The sequence below is a fragment of the Fringilla coelebs genome, assembly GCF_963513975.1.
Source record: "Fringilla coelebs genome assembly, chromosome: 2".
In the NCBI taxonomy this organism is placed as follows: domain Eukaryota; kingdom Metazoa; phylum Chordata; class Aves; order Passeriformes; family Fringillidae; genus Fringilla; species Fringilla coelebs.
This window is the reverse complement of record NC_140029.1, coordinates 40,802,847-40,819,740: the sequence shown is the minus strand read 5'-3', so window position 1 is coordinate 40,819,740 and position 16,894 is coordinate 40,802,847. Positions and strand designations below refer to the sequence as shown.

Sequence of the window (16,894 nt, the reverse complement as noted above, 5' to 3'; positions counted from 1 at the left end):
ATCATCTTCTGTAGACTAATAGGATTTAATTCATTTTTTCTCCATTTCCCCATATATATATATATATATATATATATAAAATTATCTATTTTTTAATATATATATTTTTTATATACCTATATAGCCTTGTAGTCACCATGTATGTCCTCCTCTCCTAGTGTTCCCAACCTCCCCTGGGCCAAGAGATTTCTCCATTAAATTTCTCGGTGCCCTATTATGAAGTTCATTGAACTTCCATCCAATCTGAAAACATCTGATTTATCTAGGAGCATTCTAGGTGTGCAATTCAGTGGTTTCAGCAATGACAATATGACAATATCTGCTACGTTTTACTTAGGCTGTAATAAACAAAGCACTCCATCAGTGGCAACACTGAAATCAATGGAAGTTGTTCTCATGTCCAGACTGAGGTCTCCATGTTTCTGTAATCAATAGCAAAGCCCGGAGCTAGAGAACCCTGTGTGTCCCAAATGGCTTTGGGAACAGTCTGGCTGGATGGTTTTAAATTTTGCCTTCGAGGTGGCTTACAGTCTTGTCTTTTCCCTCCTCTTTCTTTGGTTGCTAGGAGAGGTGTATATAAAGCTGCTTCCAGGAAAGGTTTTTGACAAGTCCTCTGCTGCAGGGAGAGAGCAAAGTCAGATGCAATTCTTGTTTTCATACCAACACAACTGTCTTTGCAGGAGCTTAGACCAAAGACAACCTGGGTTCGCTGGAATTTACTTCAAGGGGCTCCTTCACAGCTTTAATGTGATTTCTGATTTGGTCATGTAATTTTTGCTCCTGGCCTACTTGCTCCTGGATGTATTTGCTCCACTTACACCTTGAAGAAGAGAGCATGGCTTGCTGGAAGCTGTCTCCCACCACGACATAAAGCGAAAGGTTGCCACATATGTTGAGTGGAGCCGGTGGCCGAGAGACCCAGCAGGCAGAGTGGATTTATTCTCCCTGTGACAGCTGACAGCTGACTGGACACAACTGTAGTTAACCTGAGCAGTTGTCTAAGACTGGAAGAAAAACTTTCCAAACAATGTTAGAACTGATAACATAAACAGAAATCTTTTAATGAAACCTTTCATTAAAAGACTGCTCTTCATAATTCTAATTCTTCATTCAATTCTAATATTGTTTGGAAAGTTTTTCTTCCAATCTTAGACAATAGAGCCACCCAAAAGACATGGAAGGGAAGGAGGTACACATAGAAGACTACCAAGTGGACAACAGCAAGTCTTAGAGCCTTTTGTTTGTAGCAAGCTCATGTGTGGGCCAATGGCTAAGGTGCAAATGATGAGCACATAGCACAGAGTCACCATCAGCAAGGGCAAGAAGAAGTCAGGCAGGCCAGCAGCCACCTGATTGTGGCCAGGTTTTCAGAGCTGGTATGGTTGAGGCATAGGAACCTAAAGTTTTGTGTCCCTTTTGAGGAGGTCAAGAAATTGACAGGGCTGACAGCTTCCAGTGCCATCAACCAAATGTTTGTGCAAGCCACTGCTGTCCACCACTTCCTCTGGTGGAAGAACTTCATCATGTGAACCATCACCATGCAGCAGAAGGCACTGGAGCAGGTGAGGAACAGGATGCTGCTGCACAATTTGAAGTGGAAGCTGAAGCAGATGAACTTGCACATGAATTCACCTAAAATCAAGTGCTCCACAGTAACACAGGTAGTGCATCAGGAAGGGAAGGCCAGTGAGGTAGAGCAGGTCTGTGAGTGCCAGGTTCAGCCAGATTATGGTGCTGATCTTTCAAGATCTCATCTTGAAGCTGTAAGCACAAACAACACTGACACTTCCTGGGAAGCCCAGCAGGAAGACCACGTTATACATCATGTGGAGGTACAAACACTTCAGACCAACTTCCACACAGTGCATTTGGGAAAATCACCTTTAGTGTCTTGCTGGGTGATGGAGCTGGCCAAGTTGTCATTTGTTGTGTTTATTTTTTCTCCTTAGCTATTAAGGAAGAGAGGAATGTTTAGTGTACACTGACAGATAAGACTTCTCACATCTCTTTAAAAACAACTTATAATCAGGTCTTTCAGCTGCTCATCAATGCTCCTATTAAAGTGACTTTTATGAATAAGGAAAGACCTTGCTGTGTTAATAAGAATTGATCTTGATCTAGAAGACTTTTTTCATATCTAGATACACCAAATTTTATTTTAAAATGCATATTTCAGGAAAGGGCCAACACAGGCACAATGAAGCTGTAATAGAAAGGATTCCCAGACCCACAGTGTTTGATGTGCGCCCCTGGAATACAATGTTATCTTTCTGCTCTCATCAGGGGTCAAATGGAGAAGGACAAATTACTTGCATTGTGCAACTGACCAAAACTATAGAGGGTAACTTCCAGAACATAACTGTTCCATAAAAAGCATTTTCAGCCTTGTTGGTTAAGTTAAAAAAAAAAAACAAAACCAAACAAAAACAACAAAACAAAACAAGATGGGTGTCAAAATGTTTTCACATTCTTTTTGCTGCCGGGGTCGGTTAACATTTTTACATTTTTCTTCTTGCTTCCTGAGAACCACTGATAGAGGAATATTTCATTATTTTAGTTGATTAACAAGATTGATGTTGCCAAGAAATAAGTTATTTTTAGGCTTGTTGTTAGCTGCTACGTAAATTTCCATCCCTGTAAAATGTTTAAATGGTGTTTTGCTTTGACATTAGTCCTAGATAGAAATTTTCTGAAACATCAAAATAAATTCATCCAGTTTTGTAAAGCAGCCAATTGCAAGATGCAATATGGGACATGAGCAGGATTCGAGGAACATAAAGACAGCCTGGTATACAGTCTCTACAGCAGAAAATAGACAGTCACTGATGCACATAGCAAATAAGTGTTAACATGGCATTCAGTAAATACATTTTCTGTGAAGAAGTGCCCTTTTCTAAAATGGAGCAAATGTTCTGCTGGAAGAAAATGAATACATCTAGCATAACTTTTTTGTCCAGAGGAATGCAGCTTCTTATAGGATGATGCCTGTCCTCAAATTACTGTGGCCTCGATCTGTTAAAATGGATCCTACTGAATCACTGCTTCTGTTTCTTGTTTCACTGAATTTTCTTGCTGTAGCTTCCACCCTCACTTGTGAGATCACACAGAAGAAGGTTGCAGAATTTGGATTCAAATTTGTATAGAACATTTCGTTCAAATGTATTTAAAACACTTTGAAAACTGAAGCTGGAGCTTGAAAAGATGTATGCCAAACACTGGCAATGGTTTTTAAAGAGCAAAACAGTTTTAAACCCCTTGTCACGGCTGGGGATGATGCAGGAGTACTTTGGATAAATCCAGCGGTTCTATTTCACAGTTGTGCAACAATGCCATCATTCCCAAACAAAAGTGAAGTCTCTGCTGTGGCTAATGGTTAACCAGGCTGGCAGCAGCAGCTGCACCCTGCCTAAGCTGTGCTGCTCACGCCGGGAGCACCAGGGCTGTGCCCATCCCGCTGTTCACAGTGCACAGCTAGGGAGCCAGCTGAAGGGCATGGCTGGGAGCTGCTCCCCACACCACTTTCTCTGTAGTTTTGGGAGAATTTCATTCTGTCACCAATGTGCTGTTGAGCAAACCATAGAGGCCAGAGGGCAAATGCCTGTGATCACCAAAAAGCACATCAGCGGCACTCAACAGTGCAGTCCTTACTGGTGGCCGCTTGCCCTCAGGGGTTTTTGGAGCCTTTGCTATCCATGTGCTCTGTGTTACGGCTGGATGCAGGTCAAGGAACTCCCTCAGAGGCCAGACACACCCCAAGACCTGCCCTGGTTATGGAAACACAAAATGGGCACAAGCATTGCAAGAAAAGCAGGTGGGTGTGGGATGTCACTTCTGAACTGCCCTAAGGTTACAACAGGTTACAGCAGGGACCAAAGGAAGAAGACAACGAGTCTTTGCTGTTGGCCTTGTTGTTTTGCTGTCTGAATTACAAATAGAATTTAGACAAAACTTAAATCTAATTAAGGAACAGTTTGTACTGTGGCAGATTTTATCACACTAAGTAATTGGTCGTAATGGCACTTCTGCAGCTCAGGCTGAGGGCAAATGATATATGCTGTAGACACATAATGAACTTTAAATAAATTATCCAAAAGCAGAACTCGCACTAGAAGGGAACTAGATTATTGAAATGGAAACCCTCTTTCAGTCTTAATGGTGGAGTCACTGCTTTATTACATGGTATTCTTTACTGTAACCAATTGATTGGAGTCACTTTAAAAAATGTTGTGATTGCATGTCTTTAATTGCAGTCACGTATAAGGGAAACTTGTCTGCTTCTGCATTGCGATAATTTAATTACAGCCTGCTGGAAATAAAAGCCAAATGGCTGCAGCCATGGCAAAGTAACCTAGTGCCTGTAATTGGACTATATTTCACACAGATGTGTTGCTGAATAAATTAAATAGAATTTGGCTCACAGTGTTCAACTCTTCAACTGACTTAGATATAAAAGACACAAACAATATACTTAAGGATCAAGATGTGAGCTCTCCTTACCGTTTATATTCAGGAGATATTTTCATGCAGAAAGAGCATGTGGATTTAACTCAAGTATTGCGTGCATCTCAGGTAAGTTTAATTTGCTCCATACTTCCATCATCTTGTAACCCTTTACTCATCTCTCTCCACTTTGCCCTGCCTCCAAGTTCCTACCTCTAAATCAAAATATGCATTTTTCTTATAAACCCTTAGTGTTGTCTTCTCTCCTCTTCACAGTTGTTTTTTTTAAGTACCTTACTCCAGCTGGCAGAATTTTCTTTTAAATTCCACAGGTTTGTGCTGAGAAAGCCCCCATGGGTTATCAGGCAAGCTGTGGGAACTTTCTGACTCCCAGGTTTCTGCCAGGTGAGGACAGGTTTCTGTTCCCAGGTTTCTGTTCCCAAGTTTCTGCCAGGTGAGGACAGCATGGGCTCCGTGGTGCTAAGTGCGAGCAGAGCCGCCCCCTCTCACCTACCTGCAGACTAGCAGCCATGTCCCCAGTAGCAGGGCTGTCCTGGTGTCACCTGTCCTCCCATCTGGCCTCCAACACCTGCTTGGGACGTGGCTCACTCTCAGGATGGACTGGGGCTGCCTGTGACCTGCCCAGTTGGGCTGGAGTGGTTTGTAGGGCTGCACTCAGGCAGCGAGAGGCAGCCCCAGCTCAGTGCCTGTCTCAAGGAATACCCATCCTCCGAGTCCCAGAGCACAGGAGAGGTGGGAGATGGGGGGAAGGATGCGGAAAGAGCAGGGTTTGGAACTGGCAGGAACTTCTCTGCAGATAGCTTGGTGGATGCTGAGAGCTCAGACCAAACCCTTGCCTCTCAAGGACAGCAAAGGTCTCCAAACTGGGAGGCTGGTGGGACCTGTTGTCCCTCTGCGTGGATGGATCTGACACTGAGAAGAGCAAGGACTGTGAAACCAGGGCTCAAATGGGTCTTGTGCCTGGGAGAGTTATTTAAGACCATGTGATTGTGAGGGCAACCCAGCTGGAGACAGGTTTTGATGGAGAAAAGGATCGCATGAATGATAGATGGCTGCCCTGACCACCTTACATGACTCTCATTTTCTGCTGGCTTGTCCAGAGGCCAGAGGAAAGGTTTTGAAGAGAGATCTGGAGAGGCTAGATCAATGGGCTGAAGTCAAATTTAGAAGTGAGGCCAAGTTTCAGGTCTTGCACTTGGGTCACAACAATCCCACACAGCGCTCCAAGTTTGGGAAAGAGTGGCTGGGAAACCACCTGGCAGAAAAGGGTCTGGGAATGCTGGTCGGGAGCCAGCTGACCATGGTCTGGAATGCACCACTGGCCAAGAAGGCACATGTCACTCTGGCCCTTTATCAGCAGTGTGTGGCCAGCAGGAGCGGGGCAGTGACTGCTCTCTACCCTCCCCTGCCAAGGCCTCACCTCAGGGCTGCCCTCGGCTCTGGGCCCCGCGCTGGGGCCCGCTGAGGAGCTGGAGCGTGTCCGGAGAAGGAACATGAATGTCACTCAGAGATATTAAGTGATGTGAGGAGTAACTGAAGAGGCTGGGGGTGTTTAGTTGGAGAAAAGGAGGCTGAGGAGGGACTTTATCACAGTCTACAACTTGTGCTCTACAGCTGCCTGTAGCAAGGCGAGGGACGGCCTCTTCTCCTGGAAAACCAGTGGGAGGACAAGAGGAAATGGCTTCAAGCTGTGCAGGGGAGGTTCAGGTTGGAAATTAGGAAGAATTTCTTCACTGAAGGGGTGATTAGATGTTGGAATTGGCTGCCCAGTGAGGTGCAGGAGTTACCGTCCCTGGAGATGTTGAAGAAACAGCTAGACATGGCACTTAGTATTAAGTTAGTCAGCATGGAAGCGCTCAATCAAAGTTGGACTCGGTGATCTTGGAGGTTTTCCAATCTTAACTATTCCATGATTATATGAATGAAGAAGCCTATGTCAGACTATGTGCTCCTTTTGATTATGGTTAATAAACATACCCACCTGCAGTGTGATCTGGAGCATTTTACAGTCCCCAAATAACTAGGCAATAAAGCAGAAGAAAGGCCAACCCTTCCGTGAATGTGATTGCCAGCTCTCAAGAAGGGTCTGGCACAAATCTCCTCTTCCTTTGGAGATGGAAGAAGTGCTTATTCTCGTGTGTCTCACAACAGGGATTTCACTGCCTGTGCAGAGTGAATTGCAGGGAGCATGGCCTACCTAGAGGTTCTGGTGTAACCATGGTGTGGACATTGAAGATTTTATGGGATAACTCTGTTTTCCAGTGTGTAGCTCTTGCTGCCCTGTTATGACAGGTAGTGATAGCGCAAGGGAGAATGGCTTTAAACTGAAAGGAGGAGGGTTTAAATTAAATCTAAGGAAGAAATCCTTTACTATGAGAGTGGTGAGACACTGGAACAGGTTGCCTAGAGAAGCTGTGGATGCCCCATCCCTGGAATTGGTCAAATCCAGGTTGAATGGGGATCTTGTTGAGTGGGAGGTGTCCTCATGACACCCTCATGGTGTTTGGAACTAGATGATCTCTAAAGGTTCCTTACAATGCAAATAATTCTATAATCCCATGATTTTATGATTGTAGAGATCTCCTGTAGTGCCAGTATTTGCATGTTTTGCTTGATCTTCTCTTCAAAAGGTTTTGACTTGTGCTGACTGCTCTGCGTGGACTTCCACCCTGTTTCAGAGCAGTGATCTTTAAGCTGGTTCCAGGCTTCTCTTTTTTTGGAAAGAAAGCACTTTCAAAAGCATAAGCATTCCAGATTTGATGTTGATTAAATATTTGCAAACTTCTGTGAACCGGTAGGAAAGTTATTATCTTGAGAGAGAAATGTTTAGATGAGGCTGAAAAAAAACTTGAATGCTTTCCAACCCTGAACTTCATCTCAGATCTCATTTGAAGGTATTATTTACTTTCTCATGATGATAAGAGATGTGAACCTGGAGATATGAGCAATTATGTACTGCATAATGTAATGATGAATCAGGCTCAAACTATTTAATAAATATAAATTTTTAAATGGTTGCATAACTATCCTGTTTACCTGATGCTTTCAGTATTTGCAATTTTCACATGCCATTTTCAGCTTATTTGTCATAAACAATCTATTCTCCTTAACTCTTTCTGTTATAAATAATGTAATATCACCTTGAGATTGAGCATTACTTTTGGATTTCTAAATTCCTGAGTAATAGCTGATATGAGCCATCATTGTCTACAGAAAGGGTTGAAATCACTGTTTTACCATGTGACCAGGTGCCAGAGGGTACTAATTTCAGTACTCTGCATCATGGAAATTGTACGTGCTACAAAGGGCATATGGGGAATCATGGAGAGACCAGGTTTGTGAAGCCAGGAGTCCCAGCATATCCTGATACACCTGGATGAAGGACTTTCTGCATTTTACTTATGAGTTCTTGTCATTATATAAGAGATAGAGTTTTTTTAATTATTTTTCAATTCATTGTCCAAGAAACAATATTCCGCTCTGGTATTGTATTTTGGAGCAAGGCTGGATATTGTTCTGGCATAACAATTGAAATTATATTAAAATAGCATCATTACTTGGATTCTTCATTTCAGATTTTGTATTTGTAGTTCAGGAAAAGATTTTGAAAAGTTGTGAACAGCTGGAAAAGAGCTTCAGGAATAAATGGTATACTGGAAGATGTTGTGACATGCCTTGCAAGACATTGAGGCTTTAGAGATTGTCTCTGATTAGTTTATTTGAGAGCATATTTAAACAGAAACAGGTGATAGCCATGATCCCATTTGCTGGAAGAGATTTCGGGCATCAGTGTAGCTTAAGATATGCCACTCCAGGGTGGCAGTGAAGAACAAGTAACTCTTTGTGGGGGTGGGTAGCTACTAAAACAATTGCCTGTAGTAATATGGTGCTTCACCTTTGGAATTTTTGAGCTAGTCTTGAGTGTCTTTTGCATAAATATTAGTACAGTCACAAAGAAACATGAGATGATATTGTCAGACAACTTTGCAGGACAGATTCATAGGGTTTAAAGGCTCTAGAAAATGCAGTCTAAAAGGTTGTATCTCCAAGACCCTGCTCACTCAAGGCCATAGGATTTTAGCTCTGAATTCCCATAACTTGTATGAAGCATGGGGTTTTTTATTAGTTATTACTAGGAGGGCAATTTTGATTTGTAGAGAGAGAGAGAAAATCATCTTATTCCTTTGATATTTGTTCTAATGGGAAATCATGCCCACAGTTGAAATCACATTTAGACTTTAGTATGACACTCTAGTTTGTAGTTTCAGCCTTTCAAGTTCTTCATCTGTGTCTCTGCTATAAGGAGGGAGAAGCCCATTTAGCAATTGCTGTTTCGTGTTTGTAGAAATATTTAAATGTAATAATCCAATCCCCTTTCACACTTCTTCCTGATTGTTTTGTCTCTTTGGCATTCTGGGATACCATCTGATATTCTTCATCCTGCCACTGGCTTTGTGAGGTGGAACTTTGGGTCCTCCAGCCTCCATGCTGGGTTTCTGCATCTCTGGCTGGAGCCATGTCTCTGCCTGCAGTACCAGCCTCACAGACACCCCAGGCACCCGCAGTGTGCATGCACCCCTCAGCTCTGCCCAAGCTACCTCAGGATTCTGCTGAGAGTGTCAAGGGTGGACAGGGTGGACACTCCACCCTTCTAAACCATAACATTCTCTTGCAGCAATCAGGGAATCTTTCCTGCTTCTCTGTCTATTCTCTCATCACAAAGGCATTCCTTCTTACTGTGACTGGAACACCAGCTGATGATGCTGGGCACTTTCTGCCCTGCCATGGGGGAGGGATGAGAGGAGAGATCCTTGTATCCCTGTTCCCTTGAAAAATCTAAAAATTGAGAAAATCTTCCTCTCCACCTCTTACTGGTGGAGAGATGGTAATATAAAGAGATGTACTGAGCTAGGAAACCATCACCCAGAGCAGGAAAATCAGAAAGAAAAATTAGTAGGGTCTAAGAATCACAAAAAAACCCCATGCTGATGCTGCATCAGCAGCAACAGAACAAAGAACGTATTGTGCTGCACCCTTTTATCATACAGAGCACTGAAGTTATGTAGCAAAGCAACTGCTGTCGCACAAATTCAGCAAGGAAAGCTTCCATAGCATAGCCCTTGCCAGAGTGTCTCTCCTGCTTTTCAGGTGTGACTGTGCTGGGCTATGTGGTCTCCAGCTTGCTGCCAAAATAAATAGCTTAAGGTGATTCAGTTGTTAGGGGTTGCCTCCTTCTGTCAGAAAATAAATGGGATCCTCCTACTGTCATTCCCAGCAAAACCTGGATGCTTTTTTCTCCTTGGAAAGAGGTTTTCTTAAATAATTTAGTTTTTCCAAAGTCTTTGCTGAAATTGAGATGTTCCTTAGCATGTATTTTTACACAAATCCCATGCGATCCATTGTGTAATCTCCCTATAAACAGCTTTGAACAATTTTCATGCTGTGCGACGAATGACTTTGAAATGACTCTGTCATTATGTTTTGGGTCCCTTATAACTGGAGACTTCAAAGATGTTATCTGTCAGATTGCCAGATTTCACATTGACTGATAGGAAATTTTCAAAAGTGTTATGGGCATCAGTGGCGTCAGATGCTGATTGCCCTTGAGTCCCCCAATAAATATTATCTGACTTCATTGGCCACAGGCTTCCTTCCTGCTATGTTGCCCCCCTCTTTTCCCAACAGAGAGGTTTTATACTTGCAGTTGAGAGATTTTAAGGGCCTACCACTGAAACGCACTCACCAGTTGTCATCAAGGCGATTTAAAACATGCACAAAACGCACGCATGTATTTTCATTCACACACACAGTTTTTCCTTTGGCAAAAGCTTTCCTTTCCCTTTGATTCAGCAGAAAATTCCCAGGGTGCAGATGTCCTGTGAGCACTGGCAGCTCAGCAGTTTTCACTGCTGAGGCACCTACACCATGTGTTCTTCCGGCCATTCATTCCCCTTCCTGCGCCGAGCACTTCCTTCCTGCGCTCAGCGGGAAACTCAGACTGCTAAAACCTGGTGGATGCCAGCCCCTCTATTTCTTTCCCTTGCTTCTTTGCCCCCATGGAAGTGTCACTGTGACTACAGGACAGGGTAGATGGCTGTATGCTGGATGGATCCACACCCTTCCTGTGGATGGCAGCTCTGCAAGTCAGCTGTTGATATTCCAGAGACAAAAGTTTGTTGCCAATTTATTTTCCCACGTGTTTTGTAAATGTTTCTTGGGTTGAAACAACAAAATCATTGAAGAATGCCAAAAATACTTGCGAGGCCTTGTACAACAAGATAGGAAATGTTAGTCTTTGGTGCGCTTTATTTTTCTTTCTTGAAGATCTCATGCTGTGGGAAGATTAGCTCAGGCAAAAAACTAAAATTTCCATGGACTGCCTTTGCCTTTGTTTCCTTTCACGGGAAGACAAGAATAAAAGTCCTGTATATGACATCCTCCTCCAGCACAGTTTCCAAACACTCAGCATGTTCAGTGTAAGAGCAGATGAGGGTGCAGATCTAGGCATATTAATCACCTCTTGTGAAGCATTTCTTCGTCCCAAGCAGTACTTGAGCCAATCTCCCAGTGTCTGCATATTCTTGGTGTCTGTGTAGTCTTCACCTTGCAGGCTCAGCTGGCCCAGAGGCCCAATGGCATTTCAAAATGCCTGTGTCTTCCCTTATTGTCTATATCACTGCCTTTTCATGGCCAAACACCAAAAATGCCATCCAGTCAAATTTTCTTGGAAGCATTTTGAGATCACGTTAAGAGAAACCTTTTCTCCCTCAAGACATCCAAGAGGTAGAACAGGCCACCCACAGAAGTAGTGCAGGTGCCATCCCTGGAGATTTACAAATCCCAGCTGGACACAGTCCTGAAAAACCTGGTCTGAAATTAGTGCCAACCCTGTTTGGAGCAGGCAATTGCACTGGAGGCCTCCTGATGCCCCTGCCAACCTCCTTGACTCCAGGGTCTTTTGCTCCTATGAAGTCTGCAAGCTGTAAAAGTCAAGGGTAAGACTAAGCCATCATTTCAAGAGAAGTTTCTAAAAAAGTGTCCTACTGCTCCAGGAAAGACAGACCTTATAGCAAAGCTACCCTGTGTTGTGTCTAATCCTTTCCACAGCTAGAGAGTTCTGTTTACCACCCAGGCTTGTCTGTTCACTCCCTGTTTCTCATGAGGGTGCAAAACCAAAATTTTCAGCTGAAAGAGCTTAATTTTTCTATTTTATTAGTTCTCAGTTTTATGCAGCCCTTTATATTCTTTCTTAATACCTAAGAGCTGGATAGGTATGGCTGTGTGTATGTCTGTGTGCTTGGTTCTGTTGAGAATTTACACCCAGAAAGTAGCCTGTATTTAGATAGAGCATTGTATCCTGAAATTACTCATTTGATTTGACTTGGGGTCTGAAAAATATTTTTACTGTTTAATCTTATTTCTGATAAGTAAATTGTCAGGTTTGTTTTTAATTGGATTTTTTTTTCAGGTCTGCACTGTAGTATTTCAGTGTAGGAGAGGGCAAAAGGTCACACACATGTCCATATGGAGAGACCTTGTGATCTGTTCACAGATTAGATTGTATCCATTGTCAGTATCAAAATGCTTCAAGGTATTTGATTTAAGTTTGATTTCACAGCCCAGATTCTCATTCCCTGCAGATTTCTCTTCAAAATGAAAGAGGATTTGGCTCTCTAGTTACACACCCCCAACTACTGAGAGCTTCCACCTTCTTGATCAGTCAGTTTTGAGTTGTTAGTCATATTACTTTGGTAATGTGTGCCCTAGCCTTGGGAATTACAGCTCCAAATTCCATTTTTGTTCATCAACCAGAAATCTGGGTGATGGAATAATATTTAGTAAAATACTATCTCTCATTCATTTCAACTGAGAATACAGTCTGAAAATCTGAGGGTGGAAATGAGCTAAGACATTTTGGCCAGTGGGACAGCACTGCATCCGCTCTGGGCTGCTGGTGCTGATGGACAGTAGATGTCACTCTTGCCTAACATATAGAATCATGGAAGAGTGGATTGGAAGGGATCAGTAAAGGTCATCTAGTCCAAGCCCCTGCAATGAGCAGAGACATCAACTAGATCGGGTTACTTAAAGCCCTACTCAAACTGTCCTTGAATGTTTCCAGGGTTGGGGCATCCCCAGCTTCCCTGGGCAACCTCTTGGTTTCCCTACTGAAGAGCTGTATCCTTAGTTAAATGTCTATAGCTGTGAGGGAAGAGTGACTGCTGAACAGAATTGCTACTGAGCGAAAACTTTATTTTGAGATAAGAAAATGCCTACATAGAAAATTACAACTTTAACAGAATCATAGAATGGGCTTCGATTGGAAAGGCCTCTCAGAGATTAGCTAGTTGCACCCCTGCCCCTGCTGTGGGCAGGGACACTTTTAACCAGACCAGGTTGCTCGGAGCCCTATTCAGCCTGGCCTTGAATACTTGAGGGATGGGACACCCACAGTTTCTCTGGGCAGCCTGTTCCAGTGAGTCACCACCCTCACAGTAAAGAATTTATTCTGTATATCTAATCTAAACTACTCTCCTTTGGTTTAAAGCCCTTGTCTTATCACTTCATGGTCTTGCAAAAAGCCTCCCTACAGCCTTCTTATAAGCCCTCTGTAAGTATTAAAAGGCTGCAATAAAGTATGCTCAGAGCCTTCTCCTTCTAGCAATTTTAGCTACTCCTTCTTCTTAGTCCCTAAAGAAAGGTATATGGAATCCCTAATGAAGTGTGTATTTCTGGTGTGGTTTTGGTACAGGTTTTGTTTGTTTGTTTGTTTGTTTGATTGGTTTGTTTTAGCTCAGTCTTTGAAATGTGTTTTGGGAGCCTGCTAAACTATGCCAGTCTGGTCCAAAAGTCACCTTTTTGACGCACTAATCCATGGAAACTTAGTAGTAAATTTGGGAACTGAGGGGCTAAAGGAGAATTTCCTTGCCATCCATCCTATGTGTGAAGAACAAATTCTGTGACAGTGCCTGACAGTGGAAGGCTGCCAGCCCAAGCCATGCAGGCTTTCCTTTCTGCTCAGCAGCTCTCTAGCAGCTGTGCAACCACTTCATCACAGTTGATCCCCAAGCACTGGGGGCTGGAGCTTTCAAAAGGCTGCAGACATTTGAGAGTGTCAGTATATCACACTTATGTTTTAGTAACATATTCAGAGTCCCTTTGAGACCAGTCCATTGGGAGAACAGGGCAGTGCCCAGGCACAGAAAAATGCCTGCAACCTGTAGGAGTACCTATACTGTTTGCCTTTTTTTTTTTTTCTCAGTAAATTAAGAATCAGGTTCCCTGAAAAGAAATATTAGATGCTTTCACAGTGAGGACAACTCTCACTGCACATCATAGTAAACTTCATTTTTTTACAATGTGGGGAAATCACAGCAATTTCTGACTTCTTCTAGCTGGCTGGTGGTCTCCTGTAAAAGTCAGTTGCTCTCTCAAACAGTGGCCTTTCAAAGGGTTTTTCACGTAAGATAATTTTCCTGACAGAAAAAAATTTCCATTGTTTGGATATAATAATTACACAAATGCTTCCATTTGTGTCTGGATCCCAAGAGTTTCACTGCTAGGACCAGAAGGTGTTTCCAAAAAGAGATACCAATTTTCTTTATAATTAATGTCTTCTGTGGATATACAATTTCAAGAGAAAAGCAGAATGGAAGAATTGCACAAGTGTGATATCATTTGAGAGAGATGCTGAAGGCGAGATATTTCACAAATACACATCTGCCACAGATTGCGTTCCTTCTGAATCCCACTCTATAGCCACTCCAACAGAGATATTAGTCAAGCATTAAATGCTTGTTTATGGAAGAATCTTTGAAAAATGCCAGATTTATCAAATTAGCAGCACTATTAATAACCCTGTTAGGGTTGTATGTCAGCCTGGCAGCTCTTGAATTTCTCCAGAGGAAGTCAATGTACACCTTCTTTCAGTGAGTTACATCTGCCTAGTCACAGATTGTACAAAATCGTGGTAGTATGTCAAAAAAAAAAAAGTAAATTTGTTGGCACATGCATAAGTCTAATTAAACAAAATGTTTAGATAATATAAAGGGAAACCTCAATAATTCAACCATACATAGTAATTGGCAATAGTAGTTAGCTGAAAAGGATCATTTGGAAATAGGGTGCTCTCATGGGTGAGACATGGTGAACAACAACCTGCAGTGGCTCTGGATTAACTGGGACTTATTTAAGAAACAAGAGATTTACTCTGCTCTCTGAGCCACCTGCTCCCTGGCTGACCCCAGTCAGCCACAGTGTCCCCATCCCTCTCAGCAGGGACGAGTCACTGGAGGTGACCCAGCAGAAAGTCTTTGGCTGGTTTGTGCTGTGCTGCTGCTCTCCATTAACAGCCTTGGGCATTATGGGCTGCAAGCTGTCCATGGTGCCCTCCATCTTCCTCACTGCTGGGGTATGCCTTCAGGCCAGATACATGCTGCTGTTTTTCCAGACTCACTTCTTCTTTCTGAGATTGCTACTTCACTTTGGGGCCTCCTCTCATCAGCACCAGCTCTTCTTTATCAGCTGTAGCCTAACTTTCCTGGTCTGAATAGTCCATGTGCAAAAGCACAACATGTGGTCAGCATCCTAATTGTAGGTTTCATCTCACATTTATTTGTTAATTGCAGGATGTGCTGTGTTTGTTGGGTTTAGGTGGGATGAAATTTTACAACCAGCATAAACCAGTTGTAGCTGTCAAGCCACAGAAAACAACTTGAGAATTTCAGAAATTTTCCCCTATGCTGAAATATCTACACCCAGTTTTCTGCTGCCTGTTTGAATTCATAATTATTTTTCATCTTGTTTTTTTTTCTGTCAAGCACAGAAACTCAGGATACCTATTTTTTGATCCAAGATTTCACATTAGGTTTGCTATGTTCTGAAGCCTTGCCACTAGGTGGTACTGTTTTCATCCTTAAAAAAGAACAACCAACCGAACAAAAACCTAAAAAACCAAAACACCCACAAACCTCCTTCGGAAGCATAGACTCAAACTTGAATTATTTCTGTAAGGCTTATATGTTTTATGAAGGGATCAGAAAAATTATGGCTGTTCTGATGTAAAGCCTTTGATTATCAGCTCATTGCACAGCCACATGCCTGTCAGGCAAACAAAAGATGTGGCAGACTTATGCTGGCCTCATGCTTTTCCTTACTGTGAGCAGAAGTTTGGCAGGACAGGAAAATTGGGCTTTATAGACATATTTTGAATGCAATATGTGATTATGAAACATTATGCAAGGGTTTCCTTTTTTATATCTCTTGAAATGGGACTGTTATGTAGGACTGTAATGCCTCTATGGATGCCGTACAGTAGCTATGCACATATTTACCATGCTGAAAGGCAATATTCCTGAGCTTTGTGTCTCTCTTTTAGGACACAGCAGTGAAGACTGATGAAAACAGCTGGGCTGTGCCATCTCCCACTTACAGTAATTTTCCATTCAACAGCAGCTCACAGCAGGAGCGTCAGTGAAGCTTATCCTCAAGTGCTGGGCTCAGTTACTCAAGGTCTTGTGCCATCAACAAGAAGGTTTGAGGCATTTTCCCGCCACTTTATCCTCTGTTTCTTATAGCATGGAGGGTAGAGTATGCTCATGAGCAGCAGGATATTCTGGTTTAAAACATTGGTGACCATACCAGAAGTTAAACACCATTTCCCAAGTGAGCACTGCAGTTTGCTGGCCACCCACTCAGGGGGTGGCAGGAACTTGTCTGCAATGCTTATGACCATAGCTACCCATTCCAGCCTGATTATAATGTCTGATAAAAAACCTGGGAAAAGTGGTTTTGGCATGGGGAAAAAACAAACCCAGCATTTTTGCCATGCTAACTGCTTTCTCTAAAAAATATTACCCAAATCTAACAATAATAGTTCCCACAATAAAATTCATTGCTAGAAGCTCAAAAGTAAAACTCCCACATCAATACATATGGACAGTAAAATAATTGCTGGAAAGGGCTTTTTCCTCTTTCTTTGAAACTGTTTGTGCTCCCAGTGATATGAATGCAAGAACTTTTTCTTATGTCTGCAGTCAGCCTTGCTTCACCTGCTATCATCTACCAAAGTCTGCTCCATACCTTGCTGAGAGTGTGACAGATGAAGGCAAACTAAGTTATGCAGTGAGCCTCATGCACATATGCACTGCAGCCTTAGGGCTACACAAAGCAAAATATATTTTGGTGTTGAAAAAAAATCTTTTTTTTCAAAGGTTCATCACTATGAAGTAAAAAAAAAAAAAAAAATATATATATATACACCAAAATGTCAAAAGACTTCTTCTTGGCTATATTCTGGTCAAATTTCAGTATGTTTCCCCTCTGAATTTGCCTAAATAATTGTTTAGAAAATAAATAAGATATGTGTATACAATATATGTGTATATTTTTGTCAGAAGACAGAATTTTCCCCAGTATTTTCCTAGTTCAAGGA

The 16,894-nt window shown here is 42.4% G+C and overlaps 1 pseudogene across 1 annotated transcript in view; it reads right to left on the bottom strand.

Moving 5' to 3' along the window:
• Positions 1-684: 684 nt before the first annotated feature.
• Positions 685-16,894, bottom strand: part of LOC311150945 (2-oxoglutarate receptor 1-like) — a 31,831-nt pseudogene continuing 15,621 nt past the window's right edge. Inside the window, exons 2-3 of the transcript in view lie at positions 1,175-1,944; positions 685-915 (exon numbers count right to left, since the gene is read on the bottom strand). The product of the transcript in view is annotated as a 2-oxoglutarate receptor 1-like (transcript). The remainder of the gene's footprint in view (positions 916-1,174; positions 1,945-16,894) is intronic.